Genomic DNA, 21,112 nt, shown 5'->3' on the forward strand with positions numbered 1-21,112 from the left:
GGATGTCCACTATCACCACTGCTATTCAACATAGTATTGGAAGTCCTAGCCACAGCAATCAGACAACAAAAAGAAATAAAAGGCATCCAAATTGGCAAAGAAGTCAAACTCTCACTCTTTGTAGATGATATGATACTTTCTGTGGAAAACCCCAAAGAACTAGAGCTAGAACTCATACAGGAATTCAGTAAAGTGGCAGGATATAAAATCAATGCACAGAAGTCAGTGGCATTCCTATACACCAACAACAAGATGGAAGAAAGAGAAATTAAGGAGTCGATCCCATTTACAATTGCACCCAAAACCATAAGATACCTAGGAATAAATCTAACCAAAGAGGCAAAGGATCTGTACTCAGAAAACTATAAAATACTCATGAAAGAAATTGAGGAAGACACAAAGAAATGGAAAAACGTTCCATGCTCATGGATCGGAAGAACAAATATTGTGAAGATGTCAATGCTACCTAGAGCAATCTACACATTCAATGCAATCCCCATCAAAATATCATCAACTTTTTTCAAAGAAATGGAACAAATAATCCTAAAATTTGTATGGAACCAGAAAAGACCCTGCATAGCCAGAGGAATGTTGAAAAAGAAAAGCAAAGCTGGCGGCATCACAATTCCGGACTTCCAGCTCTACTACAAAGCTGTCATCATCAAGACAGTATGGTACTGGCACAAAAACAGGCACATAGATCAATGGAACAGAATAGAGAGCCCAGAAATGGACCCTCAACTCTATGGTCAACTAATTTTCGACAAAGCAGGAAAGAATGTCCAATGGAAAAAAGACAGTCTCTTCAACAAATGGTGTTGGGAAAATTGGACAGCCACATGCAGACGAATGAAACTGGACCATTTCCTTACACCACACACAAAAATAGACTCCAAATGGCTGAAAGACCTCAATGTGAGACAGGAGTCCATCAAAATCCTAAAGGAGAACAGAGGCAGCAACCTCTTCGACCTCAGCCGCAGCAACTTCTTCCTAGAAACATCGCCAAAGGCAAGGGAAGCAAGGGCAAAAATGAATTATTGGGACTTCATCAAGATAAAAAGCTTCTGCAAAGCAAAGGAAACAGTCAACAAAACCAAAAGACAACCGACAGAATGGGAGAAGATATTTGCAAATGACATATCAGATAAAGGGCTAGTATCCAAAATCTATAAAGAACTCATCAAACTCACCACCCAAAGAACAAAGAATCCAATCAAGAAATGGGCAGAAGACATGAACAGACATTTTTCCAAAGAAGACATCCAAATGGCCAACAGACACATGAAAAAGTGCTCAATATCGCTCGGCATCAGGGAAATCCAAATCAAAACCTCAATGAGATACCACCTCACACCAGTCAGAATGGCTAAAATTAACAAGTCAGGAAATGACAGATGTTGGCGGGGATGCGGAGAAAGGGGAACCCTCCTACACTGTTGGTGGGAATGCAAGCTGGTGCAGCCACTCTGGAAAACAGTATGGAGGTTCCTCAAAAAGTTGAAAATAGAGCTACCATATGATCCAGCAATTGCACTACTGGGTATTTACCCCAAAGATACAAAAGTAGGGACCCGAAAGGGTACGTGCACCCCAATGTTTATAGCAGCAATGTCCACAATAGCCAAACTGTGGAAAGAGCCAAGATGTCCATCAACAGATGAATGGATAAAGAAGAGGTGGTATATATATACAATGGAATATTATGCAGCCATCAAAAGGAATGAGATCTTGCCATTTGCACGACGTGGATGGAACTGGAGGGTATTATGCTGAGCGAAATAAGTCAAACAGAGAAAAACATGTATCATATGACCTCACTGATATGAGGAATTCTTAATCTCAGGAAACAAACTGAGGGTTGCTGGAGTGGGGGGTGGAGTGGGAGGGATGGGGTGACTGGGTGATGGACACTGGGGAGGGTATGTGCTCTGGTAAGCGCTGTGAATTGTGCAAGACTGTTGAATCTCAGATCTGTACCTCTGAAACAAATAATGCAATATATGTTAAGAAAGAAAAAAAAAAGAAGAATGTAGCAGAAGGGGAAGAATGAAGGGGGGGAAATCGGAGGGGTAGACGAACCATGAGAGACGATGGACTCTGAAAAACAAACTGAGGGTTCTAGAGGGGAGGGGGTTGGGAGGATGGGTTAGCCTGGTGATGGGTATTGAGGAGGGCATGTTCTGCATGGAGCACTGGGTGTTATGCACAAACAATGAATCATGGAACACTATATCTAAAACTAATAATGTAATGTATGGGGATTAACATAACAATAAAAAAAATTAAAAAAAAAAAAGATGTGGGGCTGGAAGGCAATCTAAGTGCTGGAGCCAGCTGAGCCTGAGCCAGACTCACCACTTGAGTCTGACTGATCTGCCTTCCCCAACCCCGCCCTCTACATACCTTAAGGGATAGCATGTTTTGTTTAACAATGGAGGCAATTCTCTTCTAGGAGAGAAAAGAGCCTTAACACAAATCCAGTGAATCCCACCGTGTGACAAGCTCTGAGCTAGAAGCTATACCTCCACTCATACTGGAACTTTAAACAGCTCCGTGAGGTGGCTGTGAACGTCCCCATTGTGCAAAGAGGAAATAGGCTCAGAGGGGTTGTATGACCTGTCTACAGTCTCACAGTGAGAAAGGAGCTGAGTGGTCAGGGTTGAAAGTGCCCAGATGGTCTGCCTGAGGATGAAGCTCATGTTTTCCCCACTTTCTAATGGTGAACTTTCACCCCGGAAGTGGGCGGCACCCCTCCTACGCTCCATGCTTCCCTCGGCCAGCTAAAGGAATAAAATAACACCTAATGTTTCCTGAGCCCTTCCTGCGTGCTAGGTAACTGCTACACACTTCCAATGCATGCGCTCACATCATCTCTACAAAAGCCCTGGATGTGGGTATTACTAACCGTCTCCATTTTACAGATGAGAAAACCGAGCCTCGGGAAAGTTAGAGAACTTACCCAGGTGGTAAGGAGTGGGGTCAGGATTCCAATGTCTCCCATCTGGCTGCAGAGCTGGCCTCCTGGCCTCTGCTTAGGCCAAAGGGATGGTCCTTAACACTGCTGAAAACCCTGGGGTTGGGTGGGTCAGAGTGTCAAACTTAGACCCTGCCTCTGCCCGGTGCCCCCCCCCCCATACAGCCTCGGCCCTCAGGTGCTCAGCTCACCCCTCAGTGCCTGGTCACCAGCCTCTGTGCCGGTGAGCCAGCCCTCTTTCTGGCTGCAGACGTGATAAATGGCTCCAATTATCCCCTCCGAGCTCCGATTTAATGTCATGTTTTATTAAAGGCAACTGTCAGAGGAAAGCAAAGCACCCACTGCGTGCCTGCTGCCTGCCTCCATTCGGAAGCATGCTCTCTGGGTGAAGACATGCAAGGGTGTGAGGGGAAAAGGCACCACCCCGGTCTCCAGCTCCCCAGGCAGGGAAATAACTCGGTGCCCCTCCCCACTCGGGCCCCAGGCTGAATGAACGCCACATTTTTGCCTGGCACGTTCCACCCATTGCTAATGCACTGTTGCTTCTTCGACTGACAAATTAGGGGTTTGAACAAAGGCAGGCGAGGGAAGAGGGGGGAAGATGGCAGCTGCCCACCCTGCAATTAAGAGGGGGTGCGAGAGAAGGGGGGGCCGGGGTCCTCAGCCGTCGCACAAACATGCCTTTGCCTTGCGTGGCTTTGGCTGAGCGCGTTCAGAGAGGGCATGTGCAGCCCCTGGGAGCCCGTCCTGTGGGTCATCCCACTGATCCAAGGCTGCAGCTTCTCCCCCAGCTTCAGGACCTGTCAACCAGGCCCTCTGAGGCACAGGCTGCACAGGTCTGACGCATCCCGTCCCAGAGGTGGGAAACTGAGGTCTGGCGAGAGGCGGTGCTTTATCCCGGGTCACGGTGGGAACTAGTAGGAAAGCCCGCACTGGCACCTTGGGCTTCTGGCTCAATCTGGAATTCTCCTGCTACATAAAGCTACATAAACGGCCACAGATTGCATGCAGTGCAGAGGGGCACGGGTATCTCCACCCACCCCCACCCCACCCCCCACCCCCCACCCACTGCCCAGATGGACTCCGAGCCATCAGTCACAGGGCAGAGCCTGGCCAACTCTGGACGGGGTGTGCCTTCATGAGGGAGGGCAGCCGAGTCCCTCATCTGGTTGTTTGCTAGAAGTTGGGTCATACAGCTGGCAATATGTTTGTTCTAGATGGATATCTTTTGAAACGGATGCCCTGACAATGAAAAGCTTAAAACTCACACTACAGGTACGTGAGCTATCCCTGGTAGGATGAGGTCAAGGAAAACTTCCGGAAGGAGAATATGTCCAAGATGGGAAGAAAAGCAAGAATTAGCCAAGCAAAGGGGATGAGAGGTAATTCCAGGCACAGGGAACAGTAGGGACAGAACTCTGGAGGGGAGGAATGGATGGGGCTCTAGAGAGAGGCATTGGCTAGAGAGGCTGCAAGGAAACTGAGGTTGGAAGGAGCCAGACCCCACATGGCCAGGCTAAGGAAGAAGTTGTGCCCCCCACCTCCCATCTCTCCCACCCCTCTGCCCCCCCACCCTCCCCACCAGGAGCCGCTGTGGCTATAAGCAAGGAAGTGAGGTATGTGCCCCAGAAAGAGCATCCTGGAGGGATGGAACAGGACTGCAGCGGGAAGAGCAATGAGAGGCTGGGGTGGGGGAGGTAGGGACTGCCGCCTAGGTTACGCAAGATAGCCATAGAGATTCAAAATATATTAAGGAACTTCTAATTGACTTACAGAGTCAGGTGAGAAAGGAAACACGAAAGTGCCACCTGCCTTTAACGCATGCAACTATGGCTGGAGCAGCAGGAGAAGTCTCCCTGAGAGGAAGGTGAGAGGGAGGAGATAAATGCCCCTGTGGGGTTGAAGGATATTTTTAATGTGTGAAGTCAGATAAACAAGGGTTTCCCAATGCTCCCAAGCTGGACCCGATGGGATGGTGACAATGGGAAGTGATGATCAAAACAGAAACTGTGTTCTTATGACAGTAAAACCTAGGACCTCCCAAGCTTGGCTCTGGAATGGGACCAGGGAGGGGTGTTTGGACCCCTGCTTTCATGTCCCTCTGCAACTCGATTGCTTTCATCCCTGGGGCCTCCTACATGCTGGCCTGCCAAGGTACAGATACCCTTTTCATTCTTCCCCCAACCCAACTTTTTTTTTTTTTAAAGTATTTGTTAACATAGAATAAAATTGGCTTCTGTTTGATTACAGTCCCATGAATTTTAATGCCTACATAGATTCATGTGCCCAAGGCAACAGAGCAGCTCCATCACCAGGGAAGAGTCCCTCCTGCTGCCCCCCTGGACTTCCACATTTCCCCCACTCCCATCCCTTAGGACCACAAATCTGTTCTCTATCACTATAGTTTTGCCTCTTCCAGAATGTTATATGAATGGAACCAAACAACATGTGACCTTGTGAGATTGGCTTTTTTCACTCAGCATAATGGCTTTGAGATGCATCTAGAGTGGTACGTGTGTCCACAGTTCATTCCTTTTTATTGCTGAGGAGTATCTCGTTGCGTGGACGTACACATCCATTCACTTGCCGAAGGACAATTGGGTTGTTTCCACTTTGGGGTGATTATGAATAGAGCTGCTATAAATGCTCACCTACAGTCTTCCTTCCTCTCTGGTGAATACCTGGGAGCAGGACTGCTGGGTTATATGACATATATGTTTAATAAGAAACTGCCAAACTGTTTCCTGGATTGACTACCATTTGCCTTCCCACCAGCAATGTATGAGAGTTTCACTTTCTCCGAATCTTCCCCCCCACTTGTTATTGTCAGTATTTTTTTATTTTAGCCATCCTAAAGGTGGGTAATGAGATCTTACTCTGGTTTTAATTTGCATTTTCCTAGTAGTTAATAATGCTGAACATTTTTTCATGTGCTTGCTTGCCATCTATATTCTCTTTGATGAAATATTTCTTGCTCATTTTGTATTGGGTCATTTTCTTAATATTGAGTTTTGAGAGTTCTTTATATATTGTGGATACAAGTCCTTTGTCAGATATGTAATTTGCAAATATTTGCTCCCAGCCTCTGTTTTGTCTTAGCAGTATCTCATTTAGTAAGTGTTTTTAATCTTGATGAAATCCAACTTACCAAATTTTCATTTTATACATAATTTTTTTGATGTCATAGCTAAGAATTCTTTGCCTAGCCTAAAATCACTAGTTTTCTCCCATGCTTTCTTCTAAAAGGCTTCTTTGATATTTTTCATCTTTATTTTGTAGTTTTCAGATACAGAACTCTTAATGTGTTTTGTTAACCTTACATATAAGTATTTCATATTTTTGGAGCTATTGTAAATGATACTGTTTTTAAATTTGATGTCCAATTATTCATTGCTGGTATATAGAAATATGATTGATCTTTCTGTGTTGATTTTGTATCCTGTGACCTTGCCAAACTGCAACTTAGTTGTAGGAGTTTTTATTTTTGTAGATTCCTTAGAATTTTCTACATAGACAAACATTTGGTCTGGGAATAGAGATAGTTCTATTCTATTACTTTTCAATCTGTATGCCTTTATTTATTTTTGTTTCTTGATCGCATCAGCGAGAACTTCCAATGGTCAGTAGACATCCTTGACGTGTTGCCGATCTTAGGGGGAAACATTATATTTTTCACCATTAAGTATGATGTTAGTTGTAGGGGTTTTTTGTTGTTGTTGTTGTTGTTGTTTTTTATAGATATCCTTTATCAGGTTGAGGAAATGCCCTTAGGTTTCTAGTTTCCTGAGAGTTTGTATCATAAATCACTACTGAATTTTGTTAAATGTGTTTTCTGCATTAGTTGATATGATTATCTGGTTTTTCTTCTTCAGACTGTTATTATGGTGGCTGACATTGATTAACTTCCAAATGTTTAACTGGCTTGGCACTCCTGTGATAAACTCTACTTAGTCATGGTGTATTATTCTTTTTATGTATTGGTGGAATCAATTTGCTAATACTTTGTTAGGAAATTTTGTATCTATATTCATGAGCGAAATTGATCTATAGTTTTCTTTTTGTGTGCTTTCTACGTCTGGTTTTGTTGTTAGGATAATGCTGGTCTCATAAAATGAATTGGGCAGTATTCCTTCCTCCTCTGTTTTCTTGAAGAGGTTGTGTAGAATTTGTGTTATTTCTTTTTAAAATGTTTGGAAGAATTTGCCAGAGAAATCATCTTGACTGAGAGATTTACTTTTTTGAAGATTTTTTTTTTTTTTATCTACAAATTCAATTTCTTTATGAATTATAGGACTATTTAGGTTATCTATTTTATCTTGGGTGAGTTTTGGTAGTTTGTGGTTTTTGTACATTTCATCCGAGTTGTCAAATTTATGTGCCTGGAGTTGTTCATATTATTCCCTTAATATCCTTTTAATGTCTATTGTGATATCCCTTCTTTCATTCCTGAAAGAGCAGGGGGTATATTGAAGTATTTGTCTTCTCTCTCTCTCATAATTTTGTCTTCTCTCTTTCTCTTTTTTCTGTATCAGTCTTGCTAAAGATTTATCCATTTTATTTATATATTCAAAGAACCAGCTTCTGGTTTCATTGATTTTTAAAATTGTTTTTCTGTTTTCAATAGTGTTGATTTCTGTGCTCTACCTTCCACCTGTTTGCTTGGGGTTTATTTCGCTCTTCCCTTTCTACTTTCTTAAGATGGAATCTAAGATTAATGATTTGAAACCTTTCTTCTTTTCTAATATAAGTGTTTAATGCTATAAATTCTAACTACTGCCTTACTACATCCCCCAAATTCTAACAACTGCCTTACTACATTCCACAAATTTTGATATGTTGTGTTTTCATTTTCATTCAGTTCAAAATATTTTCTAATTTCCCTTGAGGCTTCTTATTTGACTCATGGATTATTTAGAAGTACGTTTTTCGACTCAAGTTGTCTGGAGATTTTTTCTGTTATCTTTCCATTACCGATCTGGTTTAGTTCCATTATGCTCAGAGAACATACTTTGTATGATTTCAATTAAAATTTGTTGCAGGGAGTCTGCTTCTCCCTCTGACCCTCCCCCATCTCATGCTCTCTCTCTGTCTCATTCTCTCTCTCAAATAAATAAATAAAATCTTAAAAAAAAAAAATAAATAAAATTTGTTAATATTTGTTTTATGACTCAGAATATTCCCTAGCTTGGTGAATGTTCTATGCACTTGAAAAGAATGTATATTCTACTTTTGTTGAGTTAAGTGTTCTGCAAATGCCTATTAGATCCAGTTGACTGAATCCGTTCAACTGATTTTTTGTCTACTAATTCTATCAATAACTGAGAAAGGAGTGTTAATGTTTCCAATTACAATTACAGATTTGTCTATTTCTCCTTTCAGTTCTGTTAGTTTTTGCTTCATGTATTTTGAACCTGTTGTTAAGTGCATCCACATTTAGACTTTTGTCTTCTTTATGACTTGATCCTTTTATCATTATGTAAAAACCAATTTTATCTCTGATGATTTCTTTTGTCTGAAGTCTACTTTGATCTTAATAAAGCCACCAAGCTTTCTTTTGGTTAGTATTTGCATGGTATATGTTTTTCCACCCTTTTACTTGTAACCTATCTATATCAATATATATATGATGTGAGTCTCTTGTAGATAGCATATATCTGGGTCAGAGTTGTTTTTTCAATCCATTCTAATGATCTCTACATTTAAATCGGTGTGTTTAGACCATTTACTTTTAATGTAACTACTGATATGTTTGGATTTAGATCTACCATTTGATCAGTTTCCTTTTTAATCTTTCTATTCTTTTTTTTAATTTGTTTCTCTGTTTCCTCCTTTTCTGACTTATTTTGGATTAAGTAAACATTTTTTTAATTCTATTTTAATTTATAGTTCTTTTTACTATATCTCTTTGTATAACTTTTTAAAATGTTCTTTAGTGATTGCTCTAGGAATTAAATTATACATACTTAACTTTTCACAGTCTACTTAGAATCATTATTTTATCACTTCAAGCAGAATGTGGAACCTTACCACTATCTATGTTCCTTTATCTTTATCCATTTAGGTTACAGTTGTCTTATATATTAGATACATATTGTATATATCTAACTTCTCTAAGCCACATAGTAAGTGAGTGGCAGCACCACAATCCCCCAGGCAGCCTGGGGTCAAAGCCAGGAGCATATCTACTCCCCATTGATGCCCCTGGTTCCAATCTGGCCCAGCAGAGAAGTCCCATGGGCTGGACCTTCCAAAGAGCCCAGAGCTGGTTATAAAATGCCTTGACCTCCAGAGATAGGAAGGATATCCCAGGTCACCCCATCAGACCAGAACCCTAAGGGAAAACACATTGGATCTCAGCTTCCACATGTCCTTTAGGCTGGGAGTCTTTGTGCTGTGTACAACTTGCCCAGCAGTTCATGGCAGCCCTGCCCTGGGGTTCACACTTCAGCCAGTAAATGGCTTTGCTTTTCTGGAACCTTCTGGGCCAAGGGGTTCACACCTCAGCCAGTAAATGGCTCTGCTTTTCTGGAACCTTCTGGGCCATTCTTTGCAAACTGAGCAATGCACTCCAGCCAGATGAGGAAAGCTCACACGGTATTCTACAGGAGCGGCTTGACATCTCTATCATCGTGGCTGGCTGCCCCCCCCCACCCCACCCCCTGGCCTTGCTTCTTTGGCTAAACTACCTCCTTCCCTTCTTCTCCCTCATCCTCCAGGGCTGAGGAAGAGAGTGCATCTCTTGCCTGTCATCTTTCTGCACAATTGGAATCGACAGGTCCTTGGGCAGAAGGACTTGCCCCTCCTCTGACAGCAAACTAGTTCTAGATAAATGAGTATTGGTTTTGCGCTGTTTGTTTTTCATTTGTAGCTATCCTTTGATTTTTTTTTTTTTTTTCTCTGCAAAATTGGTTAAGCAATGATAGCATGGTCTGCTTCTGCAGTTGCATTGATTGGACTGCTCCTGGAGTCTGGGTCTTTTGCTGGGTTTTCTGTTTTTTTTAGCTTTTCACCACCACCACCCCTCCCCCAACTCGACTCCCTCTTCTATATTTGTGGAAGGGTGAGAACTAACATATACAGAGCATTTATTAGTGCCAGGCACTGTGCATATGATTTATGCCTGTTGTCTCATTCTACCTTCAAAAATCAAAACAAAACAAGCCAATGTGGTATTATTCTTCTTATTTTGTGGATGAAATTGGGGCTCAGAGAGGTTCCAAAACTTGTTCAAAATTGCATAACCAGAAGTCAGCAGGTCCAGGTGGGGATCTTCCCCCACTTCCCCTGCCAGACATGTGTGTTTTATCATTGGTCAGTTCACCATGTGGGCCTCAACAAGTGGTCCTTTCTAGACCTCATGCTGCCCCTCTGTGACACAGAGAGAGCCCAAAGACACTCAGCGGCCAGCAATATGGTGTGAGTTATTCCCCCAGATGGGGAAACTCTGAACTCATTAGAGAAAGGTCAAAAGAAAAGGGAATGGTAACAGTGAGAGGGAAAGGAAGCATGGCAGGGTTGGGGAGCAAAGAGGGATGGAGGGAGACCAGTTGGGAGAGAGTGGAGTAGTCTGGCACACAAGTGTGCTTGCTGGCTGGGCAGTTGCCCAGGCCAGTCAGTCCTGGTCTTACAGCAGCAAACAGGATGTCTGACTGGTTTTTTCCATCTCCCTCTTTCATGCAGTCAACCAGTGGCTGGGCATTACAGAAACCCCTCTTTAGGACAGACCTCAAGAACTCAGAGCTAGAAGGTTCCTATGGACTGAAAAAGCCCTTTGTGGTACCTGGGGCTTGGGACTTAGCCTGCTGACAGCTCCTGGTGAATGTATGGGATTCTCTGTGGATCAGTTGAACCCTCTGCAGCAACTATAGGGCTTAAGATTGGCTTAGCCACACCCAATTGCCAGGGTGGGAGAGGGAGATAGGGGAGAATTCTTGGGAGTAACAAGGTGAAGTGGAAAGGTTACTAGTTGGGAGTCAGGAGACCTAGTATGAGCCCCCTCCCATTCCCACACCTCTTAGCTGTGTGACCTTGGATGAGTCACTTCACCTCCCATGCCTTTAAAATAACAAAAAGCTGATATTAGAGGGTGCCTGGGTGGCTCAGTTGTTAAGCGTCTGCCTTCGGCTCAGGTCATGATCCCAGGGTCCTGGGATCGAGCCCCGCATCGGGCTCCCTGCTCCACGGGAAGCCTGCTTCTCCCTCCCCCACTCCCCCTGCTTGTGTTCCCTCTCTCGCTGTGTCTCTGTCAAATAAATAAATAAAATCTTTAAAAAAAAAAAAAAAAAGCTGATATTAGAGGGCTTACCATTTTCCAGGCACAGATCTAAACATTTTCCATATATTAACTCATTTCATCCTCAAATTTAGCCCTAGAAAGAGCATTATCCTCTCTTTGCATCCATCAAAAGAGGGGAGTTGTGAAGATCAAACACAGTAAAGATAATAAAATAGTTTTTATAGTGTGTGTGTGCACATGAGTGTGTGGAAGGGGGAGGACTGTGTGTGTGTGTACGAGGGAGGAGTGTGTGTGTTTGTGTGTAAGGAGGTGTGTAAGGAGGACATCTGTGTGTGTGTGAGGGGGAGGACTGTGTGTGTGTGTACGAGGGAGGAGTGTGTGTGTTTGTGTGTAAGGAGGTGTGTTAGGAGGACAGCTGTGTGTGTGTGAGGGGGAGGACTGTGTGTGTGTGTATGAGGGAGGAGTGTGTGTGTTTGTGTGTAAGGAGGAGAGCTGTGTGTGTGAGGGGGAGGACTGTGTGTGTAGCATGTGTGTGTGGAAGGAGGAGGACTGTTGTTGCAGAATTTAGCTCTACCAGAGCTCAGCAGCCTCCTGAGCCCCCAGGGAGCCCTCAAGAGGTTCCAACAACCTTCATGTTCTCCTGAGATGCCTCCTGACCTTGACCTTGGCCTGACCACCATTCCACCCATCCATTCATTCAACCCACAAATATCTGAGGTGAACCACAGGCCAGACATGTTCTAGGTGCTGGGATCCAAAACAGGACAGAGAGCATTTCTGCCTCCATGGGGCCTACCTATGAGCTAGGGAAACCGAGGACGGTTCAATAAATGCATCATCTATAATAATATCTCATGTGGAAGAGATAAGTGCTTTGGAGGAAAAGAAAGCAGAGTCAGGGGTTCCACAAGGACAGTCAGGGAGGCCTGCTTGACAAGATGATATCTGAGCAGAGACCTAACTGAGGGAGGCAGAGGACCTGCAAGGCGAGGACAGGGCTCTGTAGTGGCGACCCGCTCCGTGGTCCAAGCAGCCGCAGGACGGCGTGATGGAGGAGGCCAAGCAAGCAGCACCACGTCGCCCACAGCCTTGCAAGCCACATGAGGATGCGGGGACTATTGCAAGCATAGTGGCATGCCTTGGGAGGTTCTGAGCAAGGGGATACCATCTGATGGTGAGCTGGAGCTGACTGTGTACCAGCCAGAGAGATCTTTTCTAAGGTACTCCTGTGAACATCTCCCAACCCCTGCCCCTGTCTTTTTCTAAAACTCTTTAGAGGCCCCTCTTGGTCCTCGGGATAAAGGCCAGGCCCCCAGGTATTGCCCTGCCCCAGTGGCCTCCCAGTCACACCTTCCCCAACCCCTTCCTTCCCTATCACTTGTAAACCATTATTCTCTAAACCCGCTCGCTCTGCCTGGAATACCCCCCTCCCCCACCTAAACTGGACAGCCCCCCCAACACACACACCTTGGTCTCTGCAGTCAGCTCCCTCAGGGACTCGTTCCTGGCCACCCCGCCCTGCAGCAGGTCATGGCCCCCGTGCTGACAGCTGTCAGAGCATTTGTCACAGGAGTCATTATCAGCCCTACCATGGGTCTCCACCAGACAGTAAGCCCCTGTGGGCCAGAACTGGAAATTACCCATCAGTGTGTCTCCAGGCCCTAGTGCTGTGCCTGACAGATTTAGTAGGTGCTTAGCAAACGCTGAACAAATTAATAATAATAACTGAATTAATAATATCCAAGCAAACCCACGCTGACCCAATGAGGCTTCCTGGTTCCCAGGGTGGGGGCGGAGGGGCCAGAGGAGGGAACCCCCTTTTTCTTCCGCAGGGAGTGGCAGCACTGACTGAGCCAGGCCGGGAGCCAACTGTGAAGCTGACTTCCAGAGGCAGGCCCGCAGAGCTCATAAACGGCCCGGTTACATTTATAGCCATGTTCTTATTAAGCACCAGGAGAGGAGAGATGAATCATATACCCCCTCCTCCCGCCCACAGCCTGGGGAGGTGGAAGCCACCAGCCAGCCTGGCCTTAAATCTCAGGAAATCTAAAAGTCCCAAGTGCTCGGGGCCAGCCCTGCATCACCAGGGACAGAAGCAAGCAATGCTGCTGAGCCCTACCCTGTGCCCCACCAGGGTCCAGGCCGAGGGCACAGGAGAGGAGGGAAGGGGGGAGGTACACTTCCCTGAGAAGTTCTGGGAATAGGGTCCTCCATTCAGGGCTGCACTGAACGCTGTGTGACCTTGGAAAAGTCAAATGACATCTCTGGGCCTTTGGATGACATACTTCCCCTTGGTGAACAGAATCGAGGTGTTTCCGGGAACACTCCCAAAAGATATGTTTTACCTCCCCTCAATCTTCCCATTTTACAGAAAAGGAAAATAGAACCCAGAGGGGACCCTGGCTACCAGACTTTTAGCAACTGCTGCTCTGAAAGATCAGAAGTGCAGAGGGTTCTTAGAGTAGGCATGGCCTTGAGGGTGAGGCCAGGGATGGCATTTACAAACCTGTCCTCATGGCACCCTCACCCAACCCCTAATCCAGGAACCACGATAACCATCACCCTCCTGAAGCAGAACAGGGGCCCTTAACAAATGTCCTGCCCTACCCCACACCCCCCAGGCCAGGGCTCACTTCCCTGGATGGCAAGGGTGAGGGGTGAGGGCAGCTGCACCTGTTTCCCGGGGAGGGTAACTGGGCACAGACCACCTGCCAGGAGTGGAACTTGGATGGGGTCTTCTTCATACCTGAGGCCTCTTTAGCTTTCTTTTTGTATGTGTAATTGATTTCGGTGAGATTTATTGAGGTTTTTAAACCCTTTTTTATTGTGAAATATAACACAAATACCAAAAAGCGAATAATCCATAACTGTAGAGCTTAATGAGTATATAAAGTGAACACCCAGGAAACCACCTCTCAGGCCCCAGGAAATAAGATGTGGCCAGAAGCCACCCATCCCCATGCCAGCTCCCCCCCCAAACCCGCCCTGCTCAGGGAAATCACATCCTGGCTTTTAGGGGAGGACATTTTTCTATCCTGTACTGAGCCCACTCACCGGGAAATTCAAGGGAATGAAGAACACTGAACTGGAAAGCAAGAGGCATGGTTCCAGTTCCACTCCCCTCTCAGATCTCAGTTTCCTCATCTGTAAAGTAGAGGATTGGACCCATCAAGCCATAACAGTCCAGAATCTTAAACCAGTAGGAAAAAAATTCTGCTGGGGAACTCTATGTGTGCAGGGGTGAGGAGTAGGGATCAGAAGCACCTGGACACACCTTTGCAGGGTGCTGTTTCCTTCTTCCTCATTCCAGGGAAGTGGTGGTGTCCTTCCTCCACCAAGCCCTGGGCGCTTGTGACAAGGGGGAGCCTCTTTGTGCCTGCCTTGGAGATGGAGTTTTGGGGTTTCCTGCCCACAGATCTGTGGGGAGCCCTGGGGTTCTCCAGGCTTATACCCTATCCCTGCCAGGAAAAATTTTGTTCAGTTCTAAGCATTTCCCTTAAAAAAAAAAAAAAAGGTAAGAACCCAGAAGCCAAGCAGGGTTTCTTCTTTCCTTCTGTCCCAAGGTCTGCGTGACTTCTGGTTCTCTGCCTGTGCCAGTCCTGGGATGGCTAACCCAGCAACCCCTCTGCACTGTGACAGTTGGGAAGCACAGGGAGAGGACAGGGAGCCCTGTGGAGAGGACAGGGAGAAAGGAGGAGGTGGAAAGGTGCAGCCTCTACTGTGTGCTGTGCACTGCAGGGGCACCCGGCACTCAGTGTCTGGTTGAATCAGCCTCCTCACACATCTGGAAGCAATATTTACACTGCCATTTTCCAAAGGAAGATGCTGAGGCTCAGAGTTGAAGTAACTTGTTCAAAGTCATACTGTTGGCAAGTGGCAGGAGGAGGCTTAGAAACAGGCCTGTCTGACTCCACAGCTCTTTATTCTCCCCCCACGGCCAGTCCTGGCCTGGAATCAAGAAAGGAAGTCAGTCTCTTCCCAGCGTCTGGCTCCCTCCTGCCCTGGCCAGGAGGTGGTGGTGTTGATGAATGGAGGGGAGGAGAAATCACCAAAGGAAGTCAGGGTGATGGAAGGTGAAATGGATTGAAAGGAAAAATGAGAGCTGGGCTGGGGGGGGGGGGGGTAGGGGGATGGTGAGGGGGTGGGCAAAGTTGCAGAGAACAAGCTGAGGTTTCTAGCTGGGGCAATTCAGTGGATGGCAGAGGCAAAATCCAAGATAGGAAAGAGGAGGTTTGATGGGGGAGGAGCTTGGTTTTGAAGACTTTAACATTTTATTTCTCACCTCCTTTTCCTTTGCAAAAAGACTGCTATGGAATGTGAACATTATAAATGGTGGATGGGTAGGTGGATGGATGGGTGGGTGGATAGGTGGATGGTGGGGTGGATGGACAGGTGGGTGGATGCATGGATGCGTGGGTAGGTGGTAGGTGGATGGGTGGGTGGGTGGATGCATGGATGGATGGATGAGTGAGTGGATAGGTGGATGGTTGAGTGGGTGGATGGTTGAGTGAATGGATGGATGGATGGATGGATGGATGGATAGGTGGATGGAGGGGTGGATGGATGGTTGGATGGACAAGTGGGTGGATGCATGGATGGAATGGTGGGTGGGTGGGTGGATGGATGGGTGGGTGGACAGGTGGATGGATGGATGATTGGGTGGGTGACTAGGTGGATCACTGGGTGGGTGGAAGGACGGGTGGATGGATGGATGGATGGATGGACAGTTGGGTGGATGCTTGGATAGATGGATGGGTGCGTGGGTGGATAGGTGGATGGGTGGGTGGATGGACGGGTGGATGGATGGGTGGGTGGATGCATGGATGGATGTGTGGGTGGGTGGATGGACAGGTGGGTGGATGGTTGGGTGCATGGACAGGTGGGTGGATGCATGGATGGATGGATGGATGTGTGGGTGGGTGGATAGGTGGATGGTTGGGTGGATGGATGGATGGGTGAGTAGATGAGTGGATGGGTGGGTGGATAGATGGGTGGGTAGGTAGATGGATGAATGGCTGGATGGGTGATCAGTTGAGAGAAGGAAGGGGTGGAGAAGTGAGCACATTTATGACCAAGGATCCTCTAGGTCTCCACTGCATTCCAGGTGGGGATGGAGAGATACACACAAATTTGGAGTAAGGACCCTATAAACAAGGCACAGCACTCAGAGATGCCTAACTGTGCTCCCATGGACAATATTCCTGGATATCCTCCTATACTTGTCCTCCTTCTCACCCTTCCTGCTCTCTCACCCTTAACCCTCATTTCTTCCTCTATCTCTTTTCCCCATTGCCCTCAAGACCCCAAGAGGGGACATTCTTATCTGGGCCCAGGAACAATGGTGTGAGCTACAAACTCCTTAACTTATACCAGCAACTCCAACTGGCAGAGCAGGGGCTCAGAAAGGTCTGGGGCCTTGGTTGAAGCCACCCACAAGGCCTGGTGCTTGAGGTGAATCCAGACTGTCTGGCCACTCAGTCCTGGGGCTCACGGCTAAGCACCTGCTGGAGGAGAGGAACCCAGCGGGGCCTACATTCCCATCTCTGGAAAACACTGAAACAAGCTGGCCTCTCAGCCCCGCTGAGCTCCGGTTGCCCAGCCTGGGTTAAGGCCATGGCTTCTCAGCAGTAAACTGTGATTGCTCGGTTGCTTTTCCTGCTGGATGATTTTAGTTGAATAATTTTGCATGATCTCAGCACAGCATGAGAGTGCCAAGCTAAGGATGAGGGGCTTGTACTGCGGGCGAAGGGTCAAATTGGAATCTAAAGAGCTCCCTACAAATAGGTCTCTGCCAGGGACTAGAATTTCTCACGGCAGTCGTTGCTGGTCCCCTAATTACAGCAGCCTCTCCCTCTGTGCGTTGCTCTGAGCGGCACCCAAAGGGAAAGAGCCCATGGGTGGCTCCCAGCCTGGTGTGGTCACGGGTGGGTCCCAGGTTGATCAACGAACCCAGCACTGTATTGGCTGTACTTCCACCACCTCTACCCACCCCCCCCACACACACACACCCCATGGAAGCAAGCATTGTCATCCCCACTATGCAATGAGGAAACAGAAGTGCAAACTTGCCTGAGACCCCTGCCCAGTAAGGGCTGATGGAGCCAAGGCCAAACCCAGTATTGACAGATATCAAAGGGGTGGGTGGTGGGTGCGCATGACTCCAAGAGGAGGCAATGGATCTGGGTTGGGAGTGGAGGTGCCAAACTGGAAGACCATCCTAAGAGAAGAGCAGAGTCCAACAGAGGAATCCAAGGAGTTTCCCTGGAGGGGAGGAGTTGGGAAAGCAGGGCTGTTAGAAGATCTGGAAGAAACTTTGAATCACAAATTAGAGCTGCCAAGATTCTTACGCGGCTTGGAATCATCCTGTTCATTTCACAGATGAATTTCACAATCATCCCAGAGAAGTCAAGGGGCTTGGCCAAGGTCACAAAGCAGGGGAGCTGAGACCAGAGCCAAGTACTCCCAACCCCCATAATCCCACACTGGGCTGGGCCTCCCCTTCCCCTAAAGCCAGCTTCGTCCTAGCTCCAGCAAGATTGGGTCAGGTTGGAGCCAGAGGAAGAGGGGTGGAGGAGTCCCAGGCCAGGTCCAGGCAGGGAGGACCGCCCCTCCCGCAGTCCCTCCCCCACCCCACCCCCATTGCTATTCCTGGCACCGCCCCCTCGCTCCCCCTCCCGCGGAAACCCAGTGATGCCGGGAGCTGGAATTTGGACATTTTCCCAGCATTTGGGATGTTAATTAAAACTAATAAATCTGCCATTTGGAGTGGGTGAAGATGAGAAAGGTTGAAGTAGGAGACGGAGGAGGGGACTCAGGCGCAGGATCCCCCCCCACACACACCCCTGCCAGGGTCTTTCCTTTCAATCCTGCCTACTGAATTATTTTCTCTATTGGCCATTTATTCATTCCACTCTTGATTTTTCCCAGCTGTCAGCCCCAACCTCTTCCTAAGCATGCTCTGGCTGTTCTAAGGAGGAGTGGAAGACATTTCTTTTTTTTGTTTGTTTGGTTTTTGTTTGTTTGTTTGTTTTTAAATTTTTTTATTGTTATGTTAATCCCCATACATTACATCATTAGTTTTAGATATAGTGTTCCATGATTCATTGTTTGTGCATAACACCCAGTGCTCCATGCAGAACGTGCCCTCCTCAATACCCATCACCAGGCTAACCCATCCTCCCAACCCCCTCCCCTCTAGAACCCTCAGTTTGTTTTTCAGAGTCCATCGTCTCTCATGGTAAGGAGGAGTGGAAGACATTTCTAAGGCAGGGACTGGCCAGCCACCCCCTGCCACCTCCCCGGACTGAGCAAAAAGCATGCAGTGCCTCTGGGGACAAACCAGGATTCGAATCCCAGCATTGCCACTTTCTAGCCAGGTGACCTCTGGGAGTCATTTTTCCTCTCCGAGCTTCTCTTCCTTCACCTCTAAAATGCTCATTATATTTCCTACTTTTGAGACCGCCTAAAAGCATAAAGTTGAACAAAAATAAAAATGGCCACACTAATGCTTCAGCGAAGCTCAATTTTAAAGTAACCTTTTTCCTCTCTTCCGCAAAGCTCCCCTCCTCCCTTCTTAGCCTTTTGTTTCAGGAACCTAGTACCACCCTAAAGACGTGATGAACGAGGCTGGTAGCACCTGCAAAATTCCTGTCAAACCCGGCTAGATCCTGTATTTCCCTATAAACCACCCCAGCCCCTTCCTCCCGTAGGGTTTGCAGTTTTTGAAGGCCATGGCCTGTGTGCATCCTCCTTTGCCCCGGAAGCAAGAAAGTTCCTCTTTATCCCAAACTGTCTTCTCCTTATACTTTGGCTCCGAAGCACAGAGGTCAGTTTTTGACACTTTGATAGGTTATTGTGACGATGGCATGAGACAGTTATGTGCAAAATAGCCTGTTACAAACTGTTAAATGATCTATTTCTTAGCGTCTGTGATTTCCTATCCTGATCTTCCTTCTCTCCCATCTCTCGACTCCTAGAGATTCTTACAAACTTTCAAAGTCGTATATTAATAGGAATGGAAATAATGCCACTTCACAGCTCCTGTAAAGGCGATTTTAATTTACAGAAGTCCCTCGCTAGACTAGGGGGCGATCTGGGAAACGATAGCGTCTCATCTTCATTTTCTCAGGGCCCAGCCCAGTGCTAGACACACAGGAAGTGCTCATTTATCACGTCTCAGATGGATGTGTGAAGTGCTTTGGACTCTGAAGGAGACATCCATTCCACTTACCTGCACAATACTCTCTCCCCTCCATTAGGAACAGCTTCTCCTTGCCTCGGGGAACTGCATCTCCCACTGCACCTTGCGTTCATGCCTCTTCCTGCTACACAGACGATCATGTGACCAGGCTCGTCCAATCAGAGCTCTCCAAAGGTATTTTTCTGAGGCTGGTGGAGAACCCTCCCTCCTGTTCAGTCACGAGGCCAGAAGAAAGTGGGTAGAGTTGCCCGTGGGCATAGCTGCAGCCTTTCTCAGTGGCCAAGATGAAGTCATGTGTACAAAAAGACAAAAATGAGCCGAAAAAGCAGATGCCCAGATCCATTGGTCTGGCCTTCCTCTGATTGGGTTATGTGAGCCAATGAAATCCCTCGTTTCTTCGCTAAACAACCAAGCTGGGATTCTGCCATTCACAGCCACTGACTCACAAAACATCCACCTCATCTGATCTCAGTAATGTCCCAAGTCAAGCCAGCAGGGATTACGGTTCCCATTTTACAGATGAACAAGTGAAGTCCAGAGAGAGTGAGTTCACTTCCCGAGACCACGCAGCCGGCAGTGGTGGGACGAGTTTATCTAGAGTGGTGGGTGCTGTGATTAGGGGCTCCCACATGTTATTTTGCACCATCATACTCCAGTGACATCACTACCGTCAATATCTGCCCTTGTACAGATGGGGAGACTGAGGTGAGAGCAGTAAGTAAATTACCCAAGGTCACCAGCTAGTCAGTGGAGCCGGCCCAGGTCTGTCTGCCCAGAGCTGATGCCACTATCCAGCCCACTGCACACTGCCTCCAAGGCCGGGGCCCTCTCCAGAAGAAGAGCATGTGGGCAGGAGGAAACTAAGGGCACTGGGAGATAACGAAGCACCTGCTGCATGCACACCTTGTGCAAGGCCTATCAGGAGCACAGAAGGCCAAGCCATGCCGCATACCTCCAGGAACTCCCAAGACGTGTCCCTAACTTCCATGCCGCAAAGCCTGTGGGTCCTAACCAAGGCTCAGGTGAAGTGCTCCGGGACCCAGAGGAGGGAGAGATGATTCTAGCTAGGGGAGGGGCAGGACCTGGGAAAGAGTCATGGGGCAAGTGGCACATAATAGGGCCTTTAATACAGGTGAGATGTGTACCGGTGGACATGGTGAGCACCACGAGCAGAGGGAAAAGTGTCAGCAAATACCTCATGGTGGGAAATCCAGTGGGGTGGTTGGGAGGGAGGAAATGGGCCCACTTTTCTGAAAGGTAGTGTGCATGAATGGGAAAGACAGAGATAAGACCAGAGAAGTAAGTTAGAAGCAACAAGTTGAGGGCTTTGGATGCCAGGACTAAAAATCTGGACTTCATTCGGCAGACTGTGGGGAGCCACTGGGGACTTTTGAGCAAGACGGTGGCACATCGGACTGCAACGTTAAGGTGGCAGCCACACCTAAAGCAGATTAGAGGAGGGAGAGGCCAGTTAGGAGGAGGCTAGCAGTAAAGGCAGTGAGCCTGAAGGAGGCCAGAGGAGGGCATGGGCCCGGGGATGGCAAGCTGAAGCCAATGACCCTGAGGAGGCAGAATTGTCAGGGAAGAGCACGGAGTGGTGGAAAGAGCTCAGACTTGGGCTTGAACCTGGTCTGCCGGCCTCCAGAGGCTGAGATGCAGGTCGCCAGGACCTTGAACAGACAGCAGTGCATGAACTGCA

At 47.2% G+C, this 21,112-nt stretch overlaps 1 long non-coding RNA gene across 1 annotated transcript in view; it reads right to left on the bottom strand.

Annotated features, from left to right (window-relative positions):
- Nucleotides 1-19,513, bottom strand: part of LOC144381009 (uncharacterized) — a 77,578-nt gene extending 58,065 nt beyond the window's left edge. Inside the window, exon 1 of the long non-coding RNA XR_013445405.1 lies at nucleotides 19,444-19,513. This is a non-coding gene — a long non-coding RNA (uncharacterized LOC144381009). The remainder of the gene's footprint in view (nucleotides 1-19,443) is intronic.
- Between the last annotated feature and the right edge of the window lie 1,599 nt (nucleotides 19,514-21,112).

This window comes from Halichoerus grypus, chromosome 2 (genome assembly GCF_964656455.1).
Source record: "Halichoerus grypus chromosome 2, mHalGry1.hap1.1, whole genome shotgun sequence".
NCBI classification, from domain to species: Eukaryota; Metazoa; Chordata; class Mammalia; order Carnivora; family Phocidae; genus Halichoerus; species Halichoerus grypus.